Source organism: Misgurnus anguillicaudatus, chromosome 5, assembly GCF_027580225.2.
Source record: "Misgurnus anguillicaudatus chromosome 5, ASM2758022v2, whole genome shotgun sequence".
NCBI lineage: Eukaryota > Metazoa > Chordata > Actinopteri > Cypriniformes > Cobitidae > Misgurnus > Misgurnus anguillicaudatus.
Window position 1 is genome coordinate 7,460,533 of NC_073341.2, and position 27,585 is coordinate 7,488,117.

The 27,585-nt window shown below is 40.4% G+C and overlaps 1 protein-coding gene across 1 annotated transcript in view; it reads right to left on the reverse strand.

Annotated features, from left to right (window-relative positions):
* The window catches only part of cacna2d3a (calcium channel, voltage-dependent, alpha 2/delta subunit 3a), a 167,471-nt gene that overhangs the window by 103,639 nt on the left and 36,247 nt on the right, over positions 1-27,585 (reverse strand). The gene's annotated exons all lie outside the window — the stretch shown is intronic.

Below are 27,585 nucleotides of genomic sequence, written 5' to 3' on the forward strand. Positions count from 1 at the left end.
GATTGTATGATCTATTGTGTCAAAGGCTGCACTAAGGTCTAATAATATAAGAATTGAGATTTCACCACGATCGGATGTTAATAGGAGGTCATTTGTAACTCTAAGCAACGCTGTCTCTGTGCTATGGTGGGGCCTGAATCCTGATTGGAACTTTTCATATGTACTATTATTTGTCAAAAATGTGCGTAACTGGCTTGCCACTACTTTTTCTAATATTTTCGAAAGAAAAGGGAGATTTGAGATTGGTCTAAAGTTATTAAGCTCTCCCTGATCAAGCTGTGGTTTTTTAATCAGCGGTTTAATAACTGCTAGTTTGAAAGCTGTTGGAACGTATCCTATTTCTAGCGATGAGTTAAAGATATTTAGAACCGGGGTTGACACTACAGGGAATACCTCTTTAAGTAGTTTTGTGGGAACGGGGTCTAATATACAGGACGATGATTTGGATGACGTTACTAGTTTAGAGAGCTCTTCTATTGTAGTAGGTTTAAATGAATCAAGATGTTCGTGTGGTAGTCTAGTGTTAAGTGAACTAACGGGTAGAGTGGTGGCTGCCTGTGTAGCTACGATGTTTTCCCTTATAGCCGTAATTTTGTTATAAAAGAAGTTCATGAAGTCGTTACTATTGTGTTGGAGTTTACTATTGGTTTCTGTTTGTTCTTTGTTTCTAGTCAGTTTTGCAACGGTGCTAAAGAGGAAACGAGGGTTATTATGATTCTCATTTATAAGCTTGCTAAGATAGGTAGATCTGGCGGTTTTAATAGCCTGTCTGTAGTGTTTAACACTATCTTTCCATGCTGCACGCCATACTTCTAATTTTGTGCTTCTATAATTTCTTTCCATTTTCCTAGTTGCCTTTTTTAGAGCTGCGGTGTGTTGATCATACCATGGAGCTGGCGGCTTTTCTTTGATTCTCTTTTTTCGAATGGGAGCAACGGCATCCAATGTGTTAGAACAGACATTGTTTAGGTTTTCTATTACAATATCTAGATCATCACAGTTATCTGCATGTTTAATTTGGGACAGGTCTGGAAGAGTGCTAATAAAGCTATCTTTAGTGGTGGAAATTATTGTTCTGGCTAATCTGTAGCATGTTGTGGATTGAGTGATCCTATCTAGAAGTACAGTGTATGACACAAGGTAATGGTCAGAAACTGCATCACTCTGAGGTGATATTTTGATGTCATTAATATTAAGCCCGAGTGACAGAATTAAGTCTAATGTGTGCTTACGAGTATGCGTTGGCCCTGTCACGTTTTGTCTAATATTGAGAGAATTTAGAACATCCATAAACGCACGTCCTAATGCATCTTTATGGTTATCCACATGAATATTAAAATCACCAACGATAAGAGCTTTATCTACAGTGACTACAAGCTCAGACAGAAAATCTGCTATTTCTTTAAGGAAATCTGCATGGTGGCCCGGAGGTCTATAGATTGTAGCTAAGGCAAAAGAGAGCTGTTTGTGGTTACGATCAGTTATTTCCATATTTAACAACATTAGTTCAAATGATTTAAATTTTAGTTCAGATTTTTGGTTTACTTTAAAAATTTTGTTGTATATTGTAGCTACACCACCCCCTCTCCCCTTTAACCTAGGTTCGTGTTTATAATAATAGTCTTGTGGGGTGGATTCGTTTAAACTAATGTAGTCGTCTGCTTTAAGCCAGGTTTCTGTTAAACAGAGTGCATCTAAGTTTTGGTCATTAATTATTTCATTAACAATAGGTTCTTTATTGGTAAGCGATCTAATGTTAAGAAGGCCGAATTTTAACATTCGAGGTTCATCTTGTAATGTATTGTTTTCTAATTTTATGTTGGTCAAATTTGTACGTGATGTGGCAAGCGGTGCTCTGTATTTGCTTGTTCGGGGAACAGATACAGTTGAAATGTGTTGATATTCTGGTAAGATCGACTCGAAGTTCTGGGATATATGTGATCTAGACATATCATGCCAGCTAACAGACGGACAGTTAAGCTGATCCGTCTGTTTCCTGACCTGGGCCCTGGATAGTCATACTATATCAGAATTAAGAATATTAATCAGATTTTTGGTGAGTATAGCACTTCCTTCTGATGTCGGATGAAGGCCATCTCGGGTTAGGAGAAATGGTCTACCCCAGAAATGCTTCCAATTGTCTATAAACCCTACATTATGCTGAGGGCACCACTTTGACATCCAGCCATTGAGAGACACTAATCTACTATGTGTTTCATCTCCCCGGTAGGCGGGGAGGGGACCAGAGCATATTACATTGTCTGACATTGTTTTTGCAATTTCACACATCTCCTTAATATTATCTTTGGTGATTTCCGACTGTCGGAGTCTGGTGTCATTTGTTCCGGCGTGAATAACAATCTTAGAAAACTTCCGTTTAGCATTAGCCAGCACTTTAAGTTTGGATCTAATGTCAGATGTTCTGGCTCCCGGTATACAGTCAACTAGGGTGTTTGGTGCCTCAATGTTAGTGTTCCTGAGTATAGAATCTCCAATGACCAGGGCACTTTTAACAGGTGTTTCAGCTAGTGTATTCCTTAGGGGATCGAATCTGTTAGAAAGTACCGTAACGTTATGGGTCTTAGATGGACGCCGTATATGACTATGCCGCCTGACAGTCACCCAGTTAGACCGCCGACTTGACTCTGATGTCGGAACCGAGCCATGTGTATTATGATAAACACTATGCGCGCTCGATACAGTATTTATAATGTTTACATTAGCATCTGATGTCGGAACACTATGTGCGCTCGATACATTGTTTGTAATGTTTACATTAGCATCTGATGTCGGAACCGAGCCATTAGTCTTTTCGCTCGATACAGTATTTACAACAGTAACATTAGCGGTTTTGCTATCCTCAACTAGCGTTCGGATGCGCGATTCTAGTTCAGCAACCTTCTCAGTTAATCTTAATACTTCAATACACTTAGTGCATGTAAACCCATCTATGCTAACGGCAGAAGCTAAACTATACATGTAGCAAGTAGTACATGTTACAATAACAAGCGGATTCTTACCGCTTTCATGCTGGGCGATGGCGTCTTTGTTTACCCGAACGCGCTCCGCGGAGCTGCATCGCGTTGGGGGTTTGGTTGTGGTACGCCTCAGTCGCCTGCGAACGTCTGGGTCCAGGGTGATGTTGGGCATGCTGAATCTGCGAAGGCCGGGCAGCGGCTCCTCCACAGCTTCCCGATCGCTTTCATGTTGGGCAATGGCGTCTCCGTTCACTCGCTTACGGTCCGTAAAGCTGCATCGCGTGGAGCACTCGTTTGTCGCATTCCTCGGTCGCTTGTGGACGTCCGGAGACATGGTGAAGTGGGCGCTGTAGCTCGCCTTTCTCGCAGGTAGTGACGTCATCCCCTATAGTACATAATAGTCGATCAAAAAGCCCACGGCATATCTGTCTTAAGCTATAGTTTTATCTCTTTTCGTGTCTCCAGAACCTGTAAATATAGTCAGTTTTTATTTTCGCAGTTTCTCTGTCAACTGCTTTAGTGGAGCAGAGACTTTTATGCGTTACTTTGCACTTACTTTCGCATGTTACATTTATCTTTCACATGCGGACACATGCGCACATGGACAAAACCGTGAGAAAGACAGTTAAGGTGTTTACATGCCAAGCAAAATCGGGGTAATGAGGAAAAAACTACCTGTGCCGATCGGTTTTTGCTTACGCTGTTTATGGGCTTTCCCCAATAAAAGAAAACCGTTTTACGCCTTTACATGACCCCACGTGTTATCAGTTTATTAAGCATAATCAGCGTGAGACTGCATGTAAACGCACTTTTTGAGTAGACATTAAAATACATCCACAGATGACGCTCCATTTAGTTTATTAGAAGATATACATAGATAATTTGAGGACTTAGTTGTTAAAGGCACAAAAAATACGAGAAAATATGAGTTTAAATATCTTTGTGTATGTAAACTTCAACTAATATTGTCTACTTTATAGTAAAAAAGTATTTACTTGTGAAAGTCGACACATACAGTGGCAAAAAAAGTATGTGAACCCCATAGGAATAAACTGGTTTTCTACAGTGATTTGCCATAAAAAGGTTATTTGATCTAGGTCACAACAATCGACAAACACAATGTGCATAAGCTGATAACACAAAAATAATTCTATTGTGTCTTTTTTTAAAACACCCCTTAAACATTCACGGTGAACTGCTACAAAAGCACAAAAAAATCTAATGAAGTTGAAAAAGCAACTACAGGTCACTTTCTAGTCTGACTCGCTTCTGGTTGACATACAGTGAAATCAAACGTGTCTGATTGCCTCTCTGCTGTATGTCATATTCCTGCACGCTTATTTCAATCCGGATTGGTGAGAACGACAGCGTCGGGTGGAGAGAGATTATGAAGACGAGGAAGACCTCTGTTATGAGCAGATAAGAACACATCACGTGTCTCTCTCTCTCTCTCTCTCTCTCTCTCTCTTCTGCCAGCCCAAAACCCAACAAACAGCCAGAACCAGCAGAAGAGACAGACACACTGCCCCAGGACTACAGGCTTTATTTTGTTTTTTAATGTTTGACCACCGTATCATCTCTAAAGGGAACACAGAAAGATACACAAGACTTCTGAAGTCATATTCACAGCTAATTCATAATATCTACTTTACATAAAGGATAAATGTACAGCCAGCAGGTTGTTGTCACAGAAATAAGGACCTGACACAAAGCGGATGGTCTTGTATCACACTGAAGGGGCTTATATCTGCTGACTGTACATTATCCAGCTTTCTGCATGGCTGTTTACATTATAAGTAAGGTAAGGAACATTAAATATTGATTTGAAATATTTTATTTGCTCATTTATAACAAATGCAGACCTTCCATAAGACAAACCCGGTTACTTTTGGCTTTAAGATAAAACGTTCAATTTCACAAACACACTATTTGGTTTAATCATTTGTAAATATAATGTCATGTTTGTTTGTTTATTAAGATCCCCATTAGCTGCTGCACAGGCAGCAGCTTCTCTTCCTGGGGTCTATAGACTTCAACAACAAAAAATGTATATATTCCTATAACATAAAACCATACATTATACAGACAAAAATGGAGTGCACACATTGATACATAACAATACAACTACGTACTGAAAATAAAAACAAACAAAAAACAACAAAAACAACAACAGCTTCAATTCAATTCAATTTTATTTATATAGCGCTTTTCACAATACTCAATTGTTTCAAAGCAGCTTTACATTAATAGAAGCAGTAAAAGCACAGAAAAATGACAGATAGCACAACATAATACACAATAGCATAAGCTGTCAAATTTGCTGAGGCTATGACTCGACATTATGAACGAGCGTATTACTAATGTAACGTCTAGGAGAAGAAGCTAAATTAAGCCCAAGCAGGCTACCTCCCCGGGGTAAAAAACCCCCTAGGAGAAAAAAAACAAAAACCCCGGGTTGTTGAGCCAAGGAAAAAAAATAAAAAGTCCTAGGAGGGAAAAACCCTTGGGAGATATATATGTATATAAACACATATAAACGGATAAGGAGATTAAGCGGGGATTAAGCGGGGTTTAAGCGGGTTCTGCCGGTGGTCGTTGGTCAGGCATCAGCTGGGCATCACAGTGATGGACGACCAGTAGATCAGAGGTGAGTCGACTTTCACATCAACCGGAACTGGGTCTGTTTGTCCCATTGTCCTCAGGGTCGAGGACAGGACAGGGAGAGAAAAACAAAATCATATTAGCGTAGGGGCCGTTCACATGTAATGCAAGTGTCACACAGTGATGTGGTTTAATCAGCTTAGTTTCAGACAGACTAACTATTGCGGCATAATTATATTATCCACAGTTGAGGATTTTGCAAATTGGGGGCCCACTGCGACGGTATATATGGTAACTAAGGGTCACCTTCTGATTTTTAAGAGAAAGAGAAAATGAAACCTGTCGACCCGTTTGACTAAGGCCTGTAGCCCCACTGTCGTCGTTAATGCAGGTTCAGTGGCAAACGGGTCTATATTGCATGCTATTTACAAGATCATGAGAAAACGCCAACATCGCAACCTGACCATACGTGCCAACCCGTTTGACTAAGGCTGGAGGCCCCACTGTCGTCGTTAATGCAGGTTCAGTGGCAAACGGGTCTGTATGGCATACTATTCACAAGACACAAAAAAGCGCCAAAATCGCAACCCGACCATACGTGCCAACCCGTTTGACTAAGGCTGGAAGCCCCACTGTCGTCGTTAATGCAGGTTCAGTGGCAAACGGGTCTGTATGGCATAGTATTCGCAATATAAAGAAAGCGCTAAAAGCCCAACCCAACCGTACGTGCCAACCCGTTTGACTAAGGCCGGATGCCCCACTGTCGTCGTTAATGCAGGTTCAGTGGCAAACGGGTTTGTATGGCATACTATTCACAAGAACACGAAAGTTCCAAAATCGCAATCCGACTATACGTTAAGATAAGGTTTTTATTTATTTATTTGGTTGGTCTGTTTTATGACCGCGAGTGCTTTGTTCGGTACAAATAACTATTTCGAGTTAAGTACTTTTACTAGACAAATTATGCTAATGCTTTGTTGAAGAGAGAAGTTTTAAGTCTAGATTTAAAATTATCGACTGTGTCTGATTCTCGGACATCGGTTGGTAAATCATTCCAGAGCTTAGGGGCTAAGTAGGAAAAAGACCTTCCACTTTTAGACACTTTTGATAGTCTAGGGATAATCAAGAGACCAGAATTTTGTGACCGTAGTGTGCGTGATGGATTGTATTCTGATAGTAATTCCCTAAGGTATGAGGGTGCTAGGCCATTTAAAGCTTTGTAGGTGAGTAGTGATATTTTAAATTGTATGCGATATTTAACTGGTAGCCAGTGTAAAGATGCCAGAATTGGGCTTATGTGGTCGTACTTTTTAGATCGAGTAAGTACCCTTGCGGAAGCGTTTTGAACTAGCTGAAGCTTGTTTACTTGATTTGCATGGCATCCCCCGAGTAGCGAGTTACAATAGTCTATTCTAGAGGTCATAAAAGCATGGATAAGCTTCTCTGCGTCAGATGTAGACAGTATATGGCGTATTTTCGAGATATTTCTAAGGTGGAAGAAAGCTGTACGGCAGACGTTGGCGATATGACTATCGAAGGATAAGTTGCTGTCGAACATCACACCTAAGTTCCTTACCGTGGAAGATGGCACCACAGTGCAGCCATCTATGTGCAACGTGTAATCTGACATATTATGTTTGTAGCGATTCGGTTCAATAATAAGTATCTCTGTCTTATTGGAGTTCAGCTTAAGAAAGTTATGTGCCATCCAGTCACTAACATCGCTAAGGCAGTCTGTTAGCTTAGAAAACGTGTGTGTTTCGCTGGGATGTGAGGAGATGTAAAGCTGGGTATCATCCGCATAGCAGTGAAAACTTATGTTATGTTTCCTGATAATGTCTCCTAGAGGTAACATGTATAACGAGAACAGGATAGGACCTAAAACCGATCCCTGCGGTACACCGTATTTAACCAGGGAGTGATATGACTCTTCCTCGTTTACATAAACAAAGTGATAGCGATTGGTTAGATACGACCTAAACCATGCTAGCGCCTGACCACTGATACCAACATAGTTTTCTAGTCTATTGAGTAAGATTGTATGATCTATTGTGTCAAAGGCTGCACTAAGGTCTAATAATATAAGAATTGAGATTTCACCACGATCGGATGTTAATAGGAGGTCATTTGTAACTCTAAGCAACGCTGTCTCTGTGCTATGGTGGGGCCTGAATCCTGATTGGAACTTTTCATATGTACTATTATTTGTCAAAAATGTGCGTAACTGGCTTGCCACTACCTTTTCTAATATTTTCGAAAGAAAAGGGAGATTTGAGATTGGTCTAAAGTTATTAAGCTCTCCCTGATCAAGCTGTGGTTTTTTAATCAGCGGTTTAATAACTGCTAGTTTGAAAGATGTTGGAACGTATCCTATTTCTAGCGATGAGTTAAAGATATTTAGAACCGGGGTTGACACTACAGGAAATACCTCTTTAAGTAGTTTTGTGGGAACGGGGTCTAATATACAGGACGATGATTTGGATGACGTTACTAGTTTAGAGAGCTCTTCTATTGTAGTAGGTTTAAATGAATCAAGATGTTCGTGTGGTAGTCTAGTGTTAAGTGAACTAACGGGTAGAGTGGTGGCTGCCTGTGTAGCTACGATGTTTTCCCTTATAGCCGTAATTTTGTTATAAAAGAAGTTCATGAAGTCGTTACTATTGTGTTGGAGTTTACTATTGGTTTCTGTTTGTTCTTTGTTTCTAGTCAGTTTTGCAACGGTGCTAAAGAGGAAACGAGGGTTATTATGATTCTCATTTATAAGCTTGCTAAGATAGGTAGATCTGGCGGTTTTAATAGCCTGTCTGTAGTGTTTAACACTATCTTTCCATGCTGCACGCCATACTTCTAATTTTGTGCTTCTATAATTTCTTTCCATTTTCCTAGTTGCCTTTTTAAGAATTGCGGTGTGATGATCATACCATGGAGCTGGCGGCTTTTCTTTGATTCTCTTTTTTCGAATGGGAGCAACGGCATCCAATGTGTTAGAACAGACATTGTTTAGGTTTTCTATTACAATATCTAGATCATCACAGTTATCTGCATGTTTAATTTGGGACAGGTCTGGAAGAGTGCTAATAAAGCTATCTTTAGTGGTGGAAATTATTGTTCTGGCTAATCTGTACAGGGCTCTCAAGTGTCACGCATTGAGCGTGACAGTCACTCATTTCGGTCTTTTGTCACGCACTCCCGCCACACATTGTATTTCTCACGCAGAAAAACTATTTATAATATATTTAATATATGCCGCAGCGCACAAAAGTTATCTGGTCGCGCCGCTCTCACTATGGAAACCGGCAGGAATCAAGCGCGTATCCCCTAGAGCCTGCCACTTATCAGCCAATCAAAAAAAAAGAAATAGGCTACACAATAGCCAATCAGAAAATAGCACTATTGTATCTGGGTAAGATTAAACGCAACAACCAATGAAAGGCGGCATGCTGCGTCAAGTTTCGTCTCCTCCCCTGATCTGAGTCAGCAGCATGGATTTAGCGCGTTTATCAATCCGCAGGGGGCCGAGCAGAGCGAACATCAGTAGTACAAGGTGTGTGCAGGGCGGACTGGCCATGTTGACCTGGCGGCTGTTCTGACCCGCCGTGCAGTCATCTCAGGTTGACATGTGAAAAAGAGAGAGAGACAGACGCAGCGAGATGCTGCAAAATCAATCACAGAAATATTCTCCAGGAAGGGAGCAGGTCAGTCACCAGTAAAAGCACGCGTCTATATATTGCTTATTAACGTAACAGGTTTTAAAGTCATGTGCTGGCGTGATGCATTGCATTATGTACAGTTGTTGTACTGAACGCATCAGGCAGATCATTTCATGCAGCGAAACACCAGGTGATTGTGAAGTTTATGCTTTTATAAAACTAGTTTTTTTTTTGTGGAAAAACTGGATCAAACGTGCAAATTGAGCTTTTAATGGGCATTTCACCTTATATTTGCAGTAAAATAACTTTTTTAAAATCTAATAATATAATTAAATTATAGCTTATTAAATATGTTTGTTTCATTTCATTTAAAATATTAATATTTTAACATTTGAACTCCTTCCTTTTAAAAAGTGTAAGGCACCTGTGTATTTGTCTTTGGTATGGTAGTATAATGTGTATTCCTAGTAAGTTTTTGAGGGTTCAACATGGTATTTTTAATATTAGCTTGGCTTGGTTTACCTATCTTAACATTTTAAACAATACTAAAACGTATCAACAAGTAAAGTAAAATAAAACAACAAGTAAAAGAAAAACGTTTTGATTAAACTATATCAGAAAGTAGTAAGTACCCATCCAGATTGTTTTATCCATTGTGGTAGCCCTTGCTTATAAAAAGGTTGGAGACCCCTGACCTACAGTATAGACATAGGGGCTGTTTCCCAAACAGGGCTTAAGTCTTGTTCAAGACTAAAATGCCTGTTTGAGTTTTAGTTCTTAACTAAAAGTAGCTTGCACTAACATATCTTAAAATACATCAGTCACGTTGTTTTGTCTCAAGATGCACACCTGTAATATTTTTGTAAGGTATGCTTGTAAAAACTACATAAACATCCTAATATAACTAAGGCCTTGTCCTGGCTTAATCTAAACCCTGTCCTGAAAACCACATCATAATGCATCTTGACAACTCAGTATTAAGGTATCACTTGTTGGTCAGTCCCCTTTTCTAAATTTTAGATCTGTATAATTTCCAGATTAACACAGTGGCTATCAACTAATAATATTAACCTATAAGATTAGCAAATCCGGTTTATGTTTACATTTATGTGAACACACACATTTATCTTATTTTCTGGTTAAAAGTTTATTTTGTCAAAAAAATCCTTAGCTAAGGTTTCTATGTGAGCATAGAAATGCAAACAGTAAAATGATGTGTTTGTACTGGAAATGTGTACGTGTATTTACACAGTGAATAATGAATCAGGAAGTCTTCATTGTAAAAGAATCTCCATTCCCAAATGAAAATTAGTCCCATATATGACACACAGGGAATACAATGGAATAGTGGATTGCAATAAGGTTAGTAGTATACAACCTAATAGTTAAATAATATTTGGGGTGGTGGGGGGGGGGGTATTTGGAGGGGTGTCACTCTTGCCTGTCTTCAAAACTTGAGAGCCCTGTCTGTAGCATGTTGTGGATTGAGTGATCCTATCTAGAAGTACAGTGTATGACACAAGGTAATGGTCAGAAACTGCATCACTCTGAGGTGATATTTTGATGTCATTAATATTAAGCCCGAGTGACAGAATTAAGTCTAATGTGTGCTTACGAGTATGCGTTGGCCCTGTCACGTTTTGTCTAATATTGAGAGAATTTAGAACATCCATAAACGCACGTCCTAATGCATCTTTATGGTTATCCACATGAATATTAAAATCACCAACGATAAGAGCTTTATCTACAGTGACTACAAGCTCAGACAGAAAATCTGCTATTTCTTTGAGGAAATCTGCATGGTGGCCCGGAGGTCTATAGATTGTAGCTAAGGCAAAAGAGAGCTGTTTGTGGTTACGATCAGTTATTTCCATATTTAACAACATTAGTTCAAATGATTTAAATTTTAGTTCAGATTTTTGGTTTACTTTAAAAATTTTGTTGTATATTGTAGCTACACCACCCCCTCTCCCCTATAACCTAGGTTCGTGTTTATAATAATAGTCTTGTGGGGTGGATTCGTTTAAACTAATGTAGTCGTCTGCTTTAAGCCAGGTTTCTGTTAAACAGAGTGCATCTAAGTTTTGGTCATTAATTATTTCATTAACAATAGGTTCTTTATTGGTAAGCGATCTAATGTTAAGAAGGCCGAATTTTAACATTCGAGGTTCATCTTGTAATGTATTGTTTTCTAATTTTATGTTGGTCAAATTTGTACGTGATGTGGCAAGCGGTGCTCTGTATTTGCTTGTTCGGGGAACAGATACAGTTGAAATGTGTTGATATTCTGGTAAGATCGACTCGAAGTTCTGGGATATATGTGATCTAGACATATCATGCCAGCTAACAGACGGACAGTTAAGCTGATCCGTCTGTTTCCTGACCTGGGCCCTGGATAGTCATACTATATCAGAATTAAGAATATTAATCAGATTTCTGGTGAGTATAGCACTTCCTTCTGATGTCGGATGAAGGCCATCTCGGGTTAGGAGAAATGGTCTACCCCAGAAATGCTTCCAATTGTCTATAAACCCTACATTATGCTGAGGGCACCACTTTGACATCCAGCCATTGAGAGACACTAATCTACTATGTGTTTCATCTCCCCGGTAGGCGGGGAGGGGACCAGAGCATATTACATTGTCTGACATTGTTTTTGCAATTTCACACATCTCCTTAATATTATCTTTGGTGATTTCCGACTGTCGGAGTCTGGTGTCATTTGTTCCGGCGTGAATAACAATCTTAGAAAACTTCCGTTTAGCATTAGCCAGCACTTTAAGTTTGGATCTAATGTCAGACGTTCTGGCTCCCGGTATACAGTCGACTAGGGTGTTTGGTGCCTCAATGTTAGTGTTCCTGAGTATAGAATCTCCAATGACCAGGGCACTTTTAACAGGTGTTTCAGCTAGTGTATTCCTTAGGGGATCGAATCTGTTAGAAAGTACCGTAACGTTATGGGTCTTAGATGGACGCCGTATATGACTATGCCGCCTGACAGTCACCCAGTTAGACCGCCGACTTGACTCTGATGTCGGAACCGAGCCATGTGTATTATGATAAACACTATGCGCGCTCGATACAGTATTTATAATGTTTACATTAGCATCTGATGTCGGAACACTATGTGCGCTCGATACATTGTTTGTAATGTTTACATTAGCATCTGATGTCGGAACCGAGCCATTAGTCTTTTCGCTCGATACAGTATTTACAACAGTAACATTAGCGGTTTTGCTATCCTCAACTAGCGTTCGGATGCGCGATTCTAGTTCAGCAACCTTCTCAGTTAATCTTAATACTTCAATACACTTAGTGCATGTAAACCCATCTATGCTAACGGCAGAAGCTAAACTATACATGTAGCAAGTAGTACATGTTACAATAACAAGCGGAGTCTTACCGCTTTCATGCTGGGCGATGGCGTCTTTGTTTACCCGAACGCGCTCCGCGGAGCTGCATCGCGTTGGGGGTTTGGTTGTGGTACGCCTCAGTCGCCTGCGAACGTCTGGGTCCAGGGTGATGTTGGGCATGCTGAATCTGCGAAGGCCGGGCAGCGGCTCCTCCACAGCTTCCCGATCGCTTTCATGTTGGGCAATGGCGTCTCCGTTCACTCGCTTACGGTCCGTAAAGCTGCATCGCGTGGAGCACTCGTTTGTCGCATTCCTCGGTCGCTTGTGGACGTCCGGAGACATGGTGAAGTGGGCGCTGTAGCTCGCGTTGGATCTGCTCAAACCGATCAACTCCTTCGCAGCTTCCCGCTCAGGCGAGGACAGGTCAGAAAAGCATATATCAGATGAATCCGCCATTAGATCGGAAAATGCTAGCTTCAGTCGGCAGCGTTTGTTGAAGCTAGCGGGCTATATGCTAACACTGTGGGTGTTTATTAGTGATAAATAGTTTCACGTGGTAGTACTGCTCAATAATCCTCACGGTAAAGTATTCCTAGGTAAAACTTAATATATAAATAGGAATAAGATAGTAAAAAAGGCTTTTAGATGAAGAACTCGACGGAGCTCCGATGCACGATCTGTTCAGCGTGAAACCGGAAGTCGCACACGGATTTTTTTTACATTATTCATTCTCACAATACACAGTTACAGCAATACTTCCACTACTCTTTACCCATTCATATCAGAAAAGCAACAAATATAAATAATCACAATTATTCTAATGTAAACAGATAAAGTCTTAATCTTTTACAAAAATTCATTGCATTCATTCCCAAAATCAAAAACTGCGGAAGAGAATTCCATGCCACCATTGCTCTATACAGCACTGTCTTTTGTATAAGGTTGGTTCGACACAGAGGTAACAAAAAGCGACTCTCTGTTGACTGACGAGTGGAATATTGATGCACAGCACTAAAAAAAGACAGTCTGCTGTACAGTATTTCTGGCATTTTTGTAACAATAATTTTTCTAACAAAGTTAACAATACAATAATTAATCCTACTTTTACACTCAGCCAAACTAACCTCGTATTCAATTCTCTAACACTAGTCCTAAAAGGACAACTTAAAACTACCCGAGCTGCTTTATTTTGAGCAACTTGCAATTTTCTTAAATTCACTTCAGTTGTACTTGACCAAATAATTGAACAATAATCCAAATGTGATAAAACTAATGATTCAACTAATATTTTCATCACTCGATTTGGAATAAATTTTCTACAATGCTTAACAACGGCCAGACTTCTGCCCATTTTCAACAGTATTTGATTTATATGAATATTCCAATTTAACAAGCTGTCAACAGTCACACCGAGTAGCTTTACCTCCGTAACCTGTTTTATTACAATACCCCCCACAGTCAGACTCAACACAAGCGGATCTTTTAACAAATACTTGGATCCCAGTATCATACATTTACTTTTCTCTGCATTAATCACCATTTTATTATCCATAATCCAATTTTCAATTAGTTTAAGTTCAACTTGTAAGATTGTATTAAGTTCAACAAGGGTTTGTGCGGACGTATAAATTGTAGAATCATCTGCATATAGGGCCATGGTGGAATTCTCTAAAACAAAAGGCAAATCATTTGTAAAAATAGAAAATAAAAGTGGCCCAAGGCAACACCACAATCAAGAGTCTGTATATCAGAATTACTCCCATTAAATGTTACAGTAAATTCCCTATTGGCAAGATAACTTTTAATCCATTCAATAGCAGATTTTTCAAAATCATAACAGATTAACTTTTCCAACAAAATTTCATGATCAAGTACATCAAACGCAGCACTCAGATCTAACAATACTGTTCCAACAAACTTTTTATTTTCAATATCTTTTATACAGTCCTCAGTTATCTGAGCTAAAGCTGTTGTTGTAGAATGTTCCTTCCTATATGCATGCTGATAAACAGAATTTAAATCATTAAGTTGGCTTGTGAAAGCCAACTTATTGAAATGCTATTTAAACTTCTTATTATGTTGGCTTGAGAAAGCCAACATACTGTTGTTGCACTTAAACTTTTTTTTTTATTATTATGTTGGCTTGAGAAAGCCAACATACTGTTGTTGCACTTAAACTTATTATTATTATTCTTTTTCTTCTGAGACTAAAATTTCTAACTCTAACTCCTCCTAGAGCTTTTAAGCTACACACACCAAACTTTGCACAGACCTTCAGTCTGATCTGACTTGAGTTGCTATATCTTTTCTAAGCGATCGGACTTACGGTTCTCCTAAACCGTCCGATCAAACGTCCCAAAAAAGTCCCATAGACTTACATTCATAGAATGTTTAGGCTGAGTGTTTATTTTCAAATTCTAACTGTCAACTCTCATTCATACAAATACATTACATCATCTCTCAACCTCTCTCAGTCTATCTCTGTCTCACAAAACTCACTGAATAGCACAGACAAACACAACTACACACATACACACACACACAGACACACAACCACACAGACACACAACCACATACAACTACACACAGACACACAACTACACACAGACACACAATTACACACACAAACACAAAATTATATATAACATACTTGCACAAAAACACAGACGTGCACGCACACACACACACACACACACACACACACACACACAACCACACACAACTACACACAGACACACAATTACACACACAAACACAAAATTATATATAACATACGTCCACAAAAACACAGACTCACACACGCACGCACGCACACACACACACACACACACACACACACACACACACAACCACACACAACTACACACAACCACAAAATTACACACACAAACACAATATTACACACCCAATCATACTCACACAAACACACACATAAATGTCCCAACTGCCCTAAATGCCCCATTCTGCCCCAAATGCCTCAAATAACCCAACCGCCCCATTTTGCCCCATTTGCCCCAACCGGCCAATTCTGCTCCAAATGCCTCATCTGCCCCAAATGCCCCGTCTGCCTCAACTACCCAATTCTGCCCCGTCTGCCCCAACTACCCTAAATGCCCCATCTGCCCCAAACACCCAATTCTGCCCCAACTGCCCTAAATGCCCCATCTGCCCCAAATGCCCCGTCTGCCCCAACTACCCAATTCTGCCTCAACTGCCCCATTCTGCCCCAACTGCCCTAAATGCCCCATCTGCCCTAAATGCCCCATCTGCCCCATTCTGCCCCATTCTGCCCTAAATGCCCCAACTGCCCTAAATGCCTCAAATGCCCCAACTGCCTCATCTGCCCCATTCTGCCCCAACTGCCCTAAATGCCCCAACTGCCCTAAATGCCCCATCTGCCCTAAATGCCCCATCTGCCCTATTCTGCCCAAACTGCCCTTAATGCCTCAAATGCCCCAACTGCCTCATCTGCCCCATTCTGCCCTAAATGCCCCATCTGCCCCATTCTGCCCTAAATGCCCCAACTGCCCTAAATGCCTCAAATGCCCCAACTGCCTCATCTGCCCCATTCTGCCCTAAATGCCCCAACTGCCCTAAATGCCCCATCTGCCCTAAATGCCCCATCTGCCCTATTCTGCCCAAACTGCCCTTAATGCCTCAAATGCCCCAACTGCCTCATCTGCCCCATTCTGCCCTAAATGCCCCATCTGCCCTAAATGCCCCATCTGCCCCATTCTGCCCTAAATGCCCCAACTGCCCTAAATGCCTCAAATGCCCCAACTGCCTCATCTGCCCCATTCTGCCCTAAATGCCCCAACTGCCCTAAATGCCCCAACTGCCCTAAATGCCCCATCTGCCCTAAATGCCCCATCTGCCCTATTCTGCCCAAACTGCCCTAAATGCCTCAAATGCCCCAACTGCCTCATCTGCCCCATTCTGCCCTAAATGCCCCATCTGCCCTAAATGCCCCATCTGCCCTAAATGCCCCATTCTGCCCAAACTGCCCTAAATGCCTCAAATGCCCCAACTGCCTCATCTGCCCCATTCTGCCCCAACTGCTCTAAATGCCCCAACTGCTCTAAATGCCCCATCTGCCCCAAGTGCCCCGTCTGCCCCAATTATCCAATTCTACCCCAAATGCCCCAACTACCCTAAATGCCCCATCTGCCACAAATGCCCCATTCTGCCCCAACTGCCCAATTCTGCCCCAACTGCCCAATTCTGCCCCAACTAACTTAACTGCCCCAATTGCAGCTCCATCTATTACTCTCAGACTAGGCTTTCTCAAGCCAACATAAAGTTTGTTCACAAACTTTAACCTCATCTAGTTATGTTGGCTTGAGAAAGCCAACATACTGTTGTTGCACTTAAACTTATTATTATTCTTTTTCTTCTGAGACTAAAATTTCTAACTCCTACTCCTCCTAGAGCTTTTAAGCTACACACACCAAACTTTGTACAGACCTTCAGTCTGATCTGACTTGAGTTGCTATATCTTTTCTAAGCGATCGGACTTACGGTTCTCCTAAACCGTCCGATCAAACGTCCCAAAAAAGTCCCATAGACTTACATTCATAGAATGTTTAGGCTGAGTGTTTATTTTCAAATTCTAACTGTCAACTCTCACTCATACAAATACATTACATCATCTCTCAACCTCTCTCAATCTATCTCTGTCTCACAAAACTCACTCAATAGCACAGACAAACACAACTACACACACACCCACACACACACACACACACAACCACACACAACTACACACAGACACACAACTACACACAGACACACACACAATTACACACACAAACACAAAATTATATATAACATACTGTCACAAAAACACAGACATGCACACACACACACACACACACACACACACACACACACACACACACACACACACACAACCACACAAATACACATAGACACACAAATACACATAGACACACAACTACACACAGACACACAATTACACACACAAACACAAAATTATATATAACATACTGTCACAAAAACACACACACACACACACACAGACAGACAGACACACACACACACACACACAACTACACACACACACACAAAATTATATATAACATACTCTCACAAAAACACACACACACACACACAGACAGACAGACACGCACAGACACACAACCACACACAACCACAAAATTACACACACAACCACAAAATTACACACACAAACACAATATTACACACAAACACAATATTACACACCCAATCATACTCACACAAACACAAACATAAATATCCCAACTGCCCTAAATGCCCCATTATGCCCCAAATGCCTCATCTGCCCCAACCACCCCATTTTGCCCCAATTGCCCCAACTGGCCAATTCTGCTCCAAATGCCTCATCTGCCCCAAATGCCTCATCTGCCCCAACTGCCCCATTCTGCCCCAAATGCCTCATCTGCCCCATTCTGCCCCAAATGCCTCATCTGCCCCATTCTGCCCAAACTGCCCTAAATGCCCGATCTACCCCAAATGCCCCAACTACTCAATTCTGCCCCAAATGCCCCACCTACCCTAACTGCCCCATGTGCCACAAACACCCAATTCTTCCCCAACTGCCCTAAATGCCCCATCTGCCCCAAATGCCCCGTCTGCCCCAACTACCCAATTCTGCCCCAAATGCCTCATCTGCCCCAAATGCCCTAAATGCCTCATCTGCCCTATTCTGCCCAAACTGCCCTAAATGCCCCAACTGCCCTAAATGCCTCAAATGCCCCAACTGCCTCATCTGCCCCATTCTGCCCCAACTGCCCTAAATGCCCCAACTGCTCTAAATGCCCCAACTGCCCTAAATGCCCCAATTATCCAATTCTGCCCCAAATGCCCCAACTACCCTAAATGCCCCATCTGCCATTAATGCCCCATCTGCCCCATTTTGCCCCAACTGCCCAATTCTGCCCCAACTAACCCATCTGCCCCAACTAACTTAACTGCCCCAACTGCAGCTCCATCTATTACTCTCAGACTAGGCTTTCTCAAGCCAACATAAAGTTTGTTCACAAACTTTAACCTCATCTAGTTCTTCTTTTTCTTCTGAGACTAAAATTTCTAACTCTAACTCCTCCAAGAGCTTTCAAGCTACAGCCACCAAACTTTGCACAGACCTTCAGTCTGATCTGACTTGAGTTGCTATATCTTTTCTAAGGGATCCGACTTACGGTTCTCCTAAACCGTCCGATCAAACATCCCAAAAAAGTCCCATAGACTTACATTCATAGAATGTTTAGGCTGAGTGTTTATTTTCAAATTCTAACTGTCAACTCACATTCATACAAATACATTACATCATCTCTCAACCTCTCTCAGTCTATCTCTGTCTCACAAAACTCACTCAATAGCACAGACAAACACAACTACACACACACAGACACACAACCACACAGACACACAACCACACACAACTACACACAGACACACAACTACACACAGACACACAATTACTACACAAACACAAAATTATATATAACATACTGTCACAAAAACATAGACATGCGCACACACACACACAACCACACACAGACACACAACCACACACAAATACACATAGACACACAACTACACACAGACACACAATTACAAACACAAACTTATATATAACATACTGTCACAAAAACACAGACATGCACACACACACACACACACACACACACACAACCGCACACAACTGCACACAACTACACACAACTACACACAACTACACACACACACACACACACACACACACACACACACAAATATACACACACAAACACAATATTACATTCTGCCCTAAATTCCCCAACTGCCCTAAATGCCCCAACTACCCAATTCTGCCCCAAATAACCCATATTACATTCTGCCCTAAATTCCCCAACTGCCCTAAATGCCCCAACTACCCAATTCTGCCCCAAATAACCCAACTACCCTAAATGCCCCATCTGCCCCAAACACCCAATTCTGCCCCAACTGCCCTAAATGCCCCATCTGCCCCAAATGCCCCGTCTGCCCCAACTACCCAATTCTGCCCCAAATTCCCCATTCTGCCCCAACTGCCCCATTCTGCCCTAAATGCCCCATCTGCCCTAAATGCCCCATCTGCCCTAAATGCCCTATCTGCCCTAAATGCCTCATCTGCCCCATTCTGCCCAAACTGCCCTAAATGCCCCAACTGCCCTAAATGCCCCAACTGCCCTAAATGCCTCAAATGCCCCAACTGCCTCATCTGCCCCATTCTGCCCCAACTGCCCTAAATGCCCCAACTGCTCTAAATGCCCCAACTGCCCTAAATGCCCCAACTGCCCTAAATGCCTCAAATGCCCTAACTGCCTCATCTGCCCCATTCTGCCCTAAATGCCCCAACTGCTCTAAATGCCCCAACTGCCCTAAATGCCCCATCTGCCCTAAATGCCCCATCTGCCCTAAATGCCCCATCTGCCCCAAGTGCCCCATCTGGCACAATTATCCAATTCTGCCCCAAATGCCCCAAATACCCTAAATGCCCCATCTGCCCAATTCTGCCCCAACTGCCCAATTCTGCCCCAACTAACCCATCTGCCCCAACTAACTTAACTGCCCCAACTGCAGCTCCATCTATTACTCTCAGACTAGGCTTTCTCAAGCCAACATAAAGTTTGTTCACAAACTTTAACCTCATCTAGTTATGTTGGCTTTGAAAAAGCCAATATATTGTTATAGCTTTTAAACTTATATCTTATTATTCTACCCCCTCAAAATTTCTGACACTAACTCCTCCTAGAGCTTTCAAGCTACATGTACCAAATTTTCCCCAGACCTTCAGACTGGTCTGACTTAGTGTGCTATATCTTTTCTAACTGATGGGACCTTCCGAATTCCTAAACGGGGGGCTCGAACACCCCAAAATTTCCATTGACTTAACATTGAGACAAACTTTGACGGGTCATAGCTGTGAGTGAGAAACTTGTAGAAACTTGTGGCTTACCACATTTAAGGTGGCTGACAGGCTCTGTAAGAACATACATCACAATGGGGTGTAAGCTATACCCCTGGGGTGTAAGAGGCCCCCAAAATTTCCCATTGACTTATAATGGGGCAGGAAACATGCCCATATAAGGGAATAAAAGCGTCCCAGATGGAATATCTTTACTTTGGAGTGTCGTAGAGACATGGGGGTGGGCTCATTTTACTCAGTCATCCAATCAGTCTCTTAGGACTGCCCCAAAGCTATTTAGCCACGCCCCTAGCAACAATTTTGGGTACCCTAGCAACATCTCCCATAGACTACCATTATAAAAAGCCCAGATGGATATCTTTACAGCAGAGTGTCATAGAGACATAGGGGTGGGCTCATTTTACTCAGGCATCCAATCAGTCTTAATAGGATTCTTATTGAGGAATTAAGCCACGCCCCTAGCAACCAAATATGAGCACCCTAGCAACATAATAAACAAAGCCTTATATCTCTTGGTCTGAACATCATAGAGACATGGGGGTTGGGTCTTTGGGTCATGTTAGCTTCATGCTAGCTCCATGCTAAGTCATACTAGCTTCATGCTAGTTTCATGCTAGCTTTATGCTAATTTCATAATAAATCTTGCTAACTTCATGCTAAATCATGTTAGCTTCATGTTAAATCTTGTTAGCTGCACGCCAAATAGTGCTAGTGTCATGCTAATCATGTTAGCATCATGCTAATCATGCTAGCTTCACGTTAAATCATGCTAGCTTCATGCTAATCATGCTAACCTTATGCTTACTTCATGCTAATCATGGTAGCCTCATGCTAGCTTCATGCTAATCATGCTAGCATCATGCTAGCTTCATGCTAATCATGCTAGAATCATGCTAGCTTCATGCTAATCATGCTAGAATCATGCTAGCTCCATGCTAATCATGTTAGAATCATGCTAGTTTCATGCTAACATCATGCTAGCTTCATGCTAATCATATTAACATCATGTTAGCTTCATGCTAATCATGCTAGCATTATGCTAGCTTCATGCTAATCATGCTAGCATCATGCTAGCTTCATGCTAATCATGCTAGCATCATGCTAGCTTCATGCTAATCATGCTAGCATCATGCTAGCTTCATGCTAATCATGCTAGCATCATGCTAGCTTCATGCTAATCATGCTAATATCATGCTAGCTTCATGCTAATCATGCTAACCTTATGCTTACTTCATGCTAATCATGGTAGCCTCGTGCTAGCTTTATGCTAATCATGCTAGCATCATGCTAGCTTCATGCTAATCATGCTAGAATCATGCTAGCTTCATGTTAATCATGCTAGAATCATGTTAGCTCCATGCTAATCATGCTAGAATCATGCTAGTTTCATGTTAACATCATGCTAGCTTCATGCTAATCATATTAACATCATGCTAGCTTCATGCTAATCATGCTAGCATTATGCTAGCTTCATGCTAATCATGCTTGCATCATGCTAGCTTCATGCTAATCATGCTAGCATCATGCTAGCTTCATGCTAATCATGCTAGCATCATGCTAGCTTCATGCTAACATAATGCTAGCTTCATGTTAATCATGCTAGCATCATGCTAGCTTCATGCTAACATCATGCTAATCATGCTAACATCATGCTAGCTTCATGCTAATCATGCTAACATCATGCTAGCTTCATGCTAATCATGCTAACATCATGCTAATCATGTTAGCATCATGCTAGCTTCATGCTAGCTTCATGCCAATCATGCTAGCATCATGTTACCTTAATGCTAATCATGCTAGCATCATGCTAACTTCATGCTAATCATGCTAGCATCATGCTAGCTTTATGCTAATCATGCTAACATCAGGCTAACTTCATGCTAATCATGCTACTTTCATACTTAAACATTCTAACAGCCAGATAGCCTACTAAACTAAAACATTCTAACAGCCAGATAGCCTACTAAACTAAACTTCTGTCAAACCGTTTTAAACGTTCAAGCTACGCTTTTTCAAGCCAACATAAAGTTTGTCTTCAAACTTTAATATCTAGTTATTATTATTCTTCTGATCCAAAATTTTCCAATTCTAACTCCTCCTAGAGCTTTAACTCTACATACTCCAAACTCAGGTCAGACCTTCAGTCTGATCTGACTCGAGTTGCTATATCTTTTCTAACTGATGGGACCTTCCGAATTCCTAAACGGGGCGCTCAAAGACCCCAAAATTCCCATTGACTTAACATTGAGACAAACTTTGACGGGTCATAGCTGCGAGTGAGAAACTTGTAGAAACATGTGACTTACCACATCTAAGGAGTCTGACAGGCTGTGTAAGAACATACATCACAATGGGGTGTAAGCTGTACCCCTGGGGTGTAAGGGGCCCCCAAAATCTCCCATTGACTTATAATGGGGCAGGAAACATGCCCATATAAGGGAATAAAAGCGTCCCAGATGGAATATCTTCACTTTAGAGTGTCGTAGAGACATGGGGGTAGGCTCATTTTACTCAGTCATCCAATCAGTCTCTCAGGGTTGTCCCAGAGCTATTAAGCCACGCCCCTAGCAACAATTTTGGGTACCCTAGCAACATCTCCCATAGACTACCATTATAAAAAGCCAAGATGGATATCTTTGCACCAGAGTGTCATAGAAACATAGGGGTGGGCTCATTTTACTCAGGCATCCAATCAGTCTCTTAGGATTCTTATTGAGGTATTAAGCCACACCCCTAGCAACCAAATATGAGCACCCTAGCAACATAATAAACAAAGCCTTATATCTCTGGATCTGAACATCATAGAGACATGGGGGATGGGTCTTTGGGTCATGTTAGCTTAATGCTAGCTTCATGCTAAGTCATACTTGCTTCATGCTAGTTTCATGCTAGCTTTATGCTAATTTCATAATAAATCTTGCTAACTTCATGTTAAATCATGCTAGTTCATGTTAGCAACATGCTAGCTTCATGCTAATTCATGTTAACATCATGTTAACATCATGCTAGCTTCATGCTAATTCGTATTAGCCAGAGGTGGGTAGAGTACCCAAAATCTGTACTCAAGTAAAAGTACAAGTACTTATACAAAAATGTACTCAAGTAAAAGTAAAAGTATCAATCTAATTATTTACTTGAGTAAGAGTAAAAAAGTATTAGATGAAAAAACTACTCAAGTAGTTAGTTACTCGTTACTTCTACACTGAATTTCAGACTACTTGGAGGGTTTTCACAAATCTCTCCTTAAGAGTCTCATTGTTCTGCTTATATACAAGTAAAGGAGCCTATCTCAGTCCTGCAATGGGTACATTAACATCACATAACGTGTCATTTGAGAAAAAAATCTCAAATACACACACACAGATGTTTTCTGACGGTTAACTCTATATTTGATTTCATGTTCACAACACAAATTTATCAGCATCTGCCTTTAAACATGCAAACAGTGAACAAATAAGAACGTGTGTGTTTGTTTGTTATCATCTTTTTATATTTATTTTCATTGCCATTAAAGTGCAATTACTGAACATAAACAGGAGCTTAATAAAAATGATCATTTTAGATTTTCATATGGAACTTATCTGTTTTTGCAAATCATTTCTACATTTATTATAATATATAATACATGTTTCTTTCAAATCAATCTTTATTCTTTTATTTTTATTCATTCATTCTTTAGGAAGGATTTAAATAAAATACAATCCCGTTTTTATTTGAATGTATTTTCTACACATTAGTGAGGTGTCCGGATTTGTGTATAAATGCAGTCATTACATTATGCTGTTCAGTTTGATTAGTTGTGGGGAAATGATATGGAAATGTGCAGATGTGAACGTGCTGTTTGTATGGTTTAACTTACATTAGGATTTGTATTGTAATCGCTTGCACAAGAGTGCATATGGCAAAAAAACTCGGACAGTGTGTGAAATGACCATTAATAGTGTTCAAATAGACATACTGTGACACTTACTTCAGGCTGGATCTTGAATTCCTGTACGCTGAGATGTCAGCTCGTTTAGTGAACAAAGCATGCATCACATTATGAAACTATTCTTGTTGACCTCTTGGATTGAAAACATATACCGAACTTGAAGCCATGAATGATCTGCCTCCGATAACTCGCACAACGCACACGCGCCCTCATCTGCTTCTCCTATCATCTACGCGGCCGCGCGGTCGCGCGCGCTAAAAGGGTGACCGCGCGGTCGCGCGCTAAAGGGTGACGCAGCCTGTTTCGCGCAACTTTCGAACACGCCCTATAAACTTTAAAAAATATATATATTCATTAATTATTACCATTTGACAGTAGCGCAGTAACGCCGCCGAATGTAGCGAAGTAAAAGTACAGTTTTTTCACTAGAAATGTACTTGAGTAAGAGTAAAAGTACCCATCCTTAAATTTACTCTAAAAGTACTAGTTACCCGAAAAATGTACTCAAGTAAATGTAACGAAGTAAATGTAATTCGTTACTACCCACCTCTGGTATTAGCACCATGCTAGCTTCATGCTAATTCGTATTAGCGTCATGCTAGCTTCATGCTAATTTGTATTAGCATCATGCTAGCTTCATGCTAATTCATGTTAGCATCATGCTAGCTTCATGCTAATTCATGTTAGCATCATGCTAGCTTCATGCTAATTCATGTTAGCATCATGGTAGCATCATGCTAATTCATGTTAGCCTCATGCTAATTCATGTTAGCATCATGCTAGCTTCATGCTAATTCATGTTAGCATCATGTTAACATCATGCTAGCTTCATGCTAATTCGTATTAGCACCATGCTAGCTTCATGCTAATTCGTATTAGCGTCATGCTAGCTTCATGCTAATTTGTATTAGCATCATGTTAGCTTCATGCTAATTCATGTTAGCATCATGCTAGCTTCATGCTAATTCATGTTAGCATCATGGTAGCATCATGCTAATTCATGTTAGCCTCATGCTAGCTTCATGCTAATTTATGTTAGCATCATGTTAATATCATGCTAGCTTCATGCTAATTCGTATTAGCACCATGCTAGCTTCATGCTAATTCGTATTAGCGTCATGCTAGCTTCATGCTAATTTGTATTAGCATCATGCTAGCTTCATGCTAATTCATGTTAGCATCATGCTAGCTTCATGCTAATTCATGTTACCATCATGCTAGCTTCATGCTAATTCATGTTAGCATCATGGTAGCATCATGCTAATTCATGTTAGCCTCATGCTAATTCATGTTAGCATCATGCTAGCTTCATGCTAATTCATGTTAGCATTATGCTAGCTCATGCTAATTCATGTTAGCATCATGCTGGCTTCATGCTAATTCATGTTGGCATCATGCTAGCATCATGCTAATTCATGTTGGCATCATGCTAGCATCATGCTAATTCATGTTGGCGTTATGCTGGCTTTATGCTGATTCATGTTGGCATCATGCTAGCTTTATGCTAAATCATGCTAACATCATGTTAATTCATGTTAGCCTCATGCTAATTCATGTTAGCATCATGCTAGCTTCATGCTAATCATGCTAGCATCATTCTAACTTCATGTTACATCTTGTTAGTTTCATGTTAAATCATGCTAGCTAAATTGTGCTAGCTTTATGCTAAATCATGCTATCTTGATGTTAAATTATCATGCTACCGTCATGTTAAATCATGCTAGCTAAATTGTGCTAGCTTTATGCTAAATCATGCTATCTTGATGTTAAATTATCATGCTACCGTCATGTTAAATCATGCTAACTTCATGTAAAATCATGCTAGCCTCATGCTAACTCATGCTAGCTTATGTTTGCTTCATGCTAAATCATGCTAGCTGTTTTAAACTTTCAGGCCAGGCTTTCTCAAGCCAACTTAAAGTTTGTCTTCAAACTTTACTTTCTAGTTTTTACTAAAATACATACTGATTTGATCATAAACAATTCTTTCAGTAACCTTACTCAAAATGGGTAAAATACTAATAGGTCTACTATTTTTTCCCGACAATGGTTCCTTATTATTCTTTATAAGAGGCACAATTTTAGCAACTTTCCAACTAGTAGGAAAAATGCCTTTCTCAAAACTTAGATTTATTATATGACTTATAGGCAAAGCAATCACATCAGCTACTATTTTTAATAATTTCGCATCAAGGTTATCAGCACCTGATGGTTTCTCTTTCATTACTTTTAATAAATTCTCAACTGTGGTAGGACTTACTCCTTCAAGGTCAAATTTACATGATTTATTTCCCATTATTTGATTACATATTGTTCTATTATTTAAATAACTTTTTTGTTTCAGATTCATACCTTGTCTTAAAGTTATAACTTTATTCTTGAAATAAGAACTTAAATGATTTGCAATATCACTGGGTTTAGTCAAAAAGGACTTGTCAACTTCAATAAAAGATGGCACTATTTTAGCTTTTCTCCCCATTATTGTATTAAGCATACTCCAAATTTTATTACTATCAGATTTTGCCTCTTTAATCTTATTTTCATAATAATTTCTTTTTTTTGTTCTGTTTAGTTTAGTACCATAATTTCTTTATTTCCTATACTTATTCCACAGGATACTGTTACCTGATGCAATAGCTTCAGCCTTTAGTTCATTTCTCATCTTTATGTGCTCCTTAAGTTCTAAATCTACCCAAGGAGCAGCAATGGTTCTCACAGTTATTCGTCTCAATGGCGCGTATTTATCCATGATTGGTATTATTGTCATGTATGTTATTAAAAGACATATTTATATTTATTTTTTGTGCAATATTAAACTGTACCTATCAAAATTATTTGATTTTAGTTTTGAGCGGATGTTATCTAGCCTGGTGCAACCAGACTCTCGTACATTCATTTCATTTCTACAGAGAGTCTGGCCACGCTCCATTGCAAAGCGTTACTTCCGTTAAGGAGGGTCCTCTGTTGGATTTGCCAGAGTCTATTGGATATGCCAGAGTCACTCTGAATCTGCCATAACCAATCGCTAACGTTTAGTCGTGACGTATGTCACTCAGTCTGGCGCACGACCTAAACGTCTGCGTTCTTAGCCACTCCCCGCTGTTCGCTGATTGGACCTGCA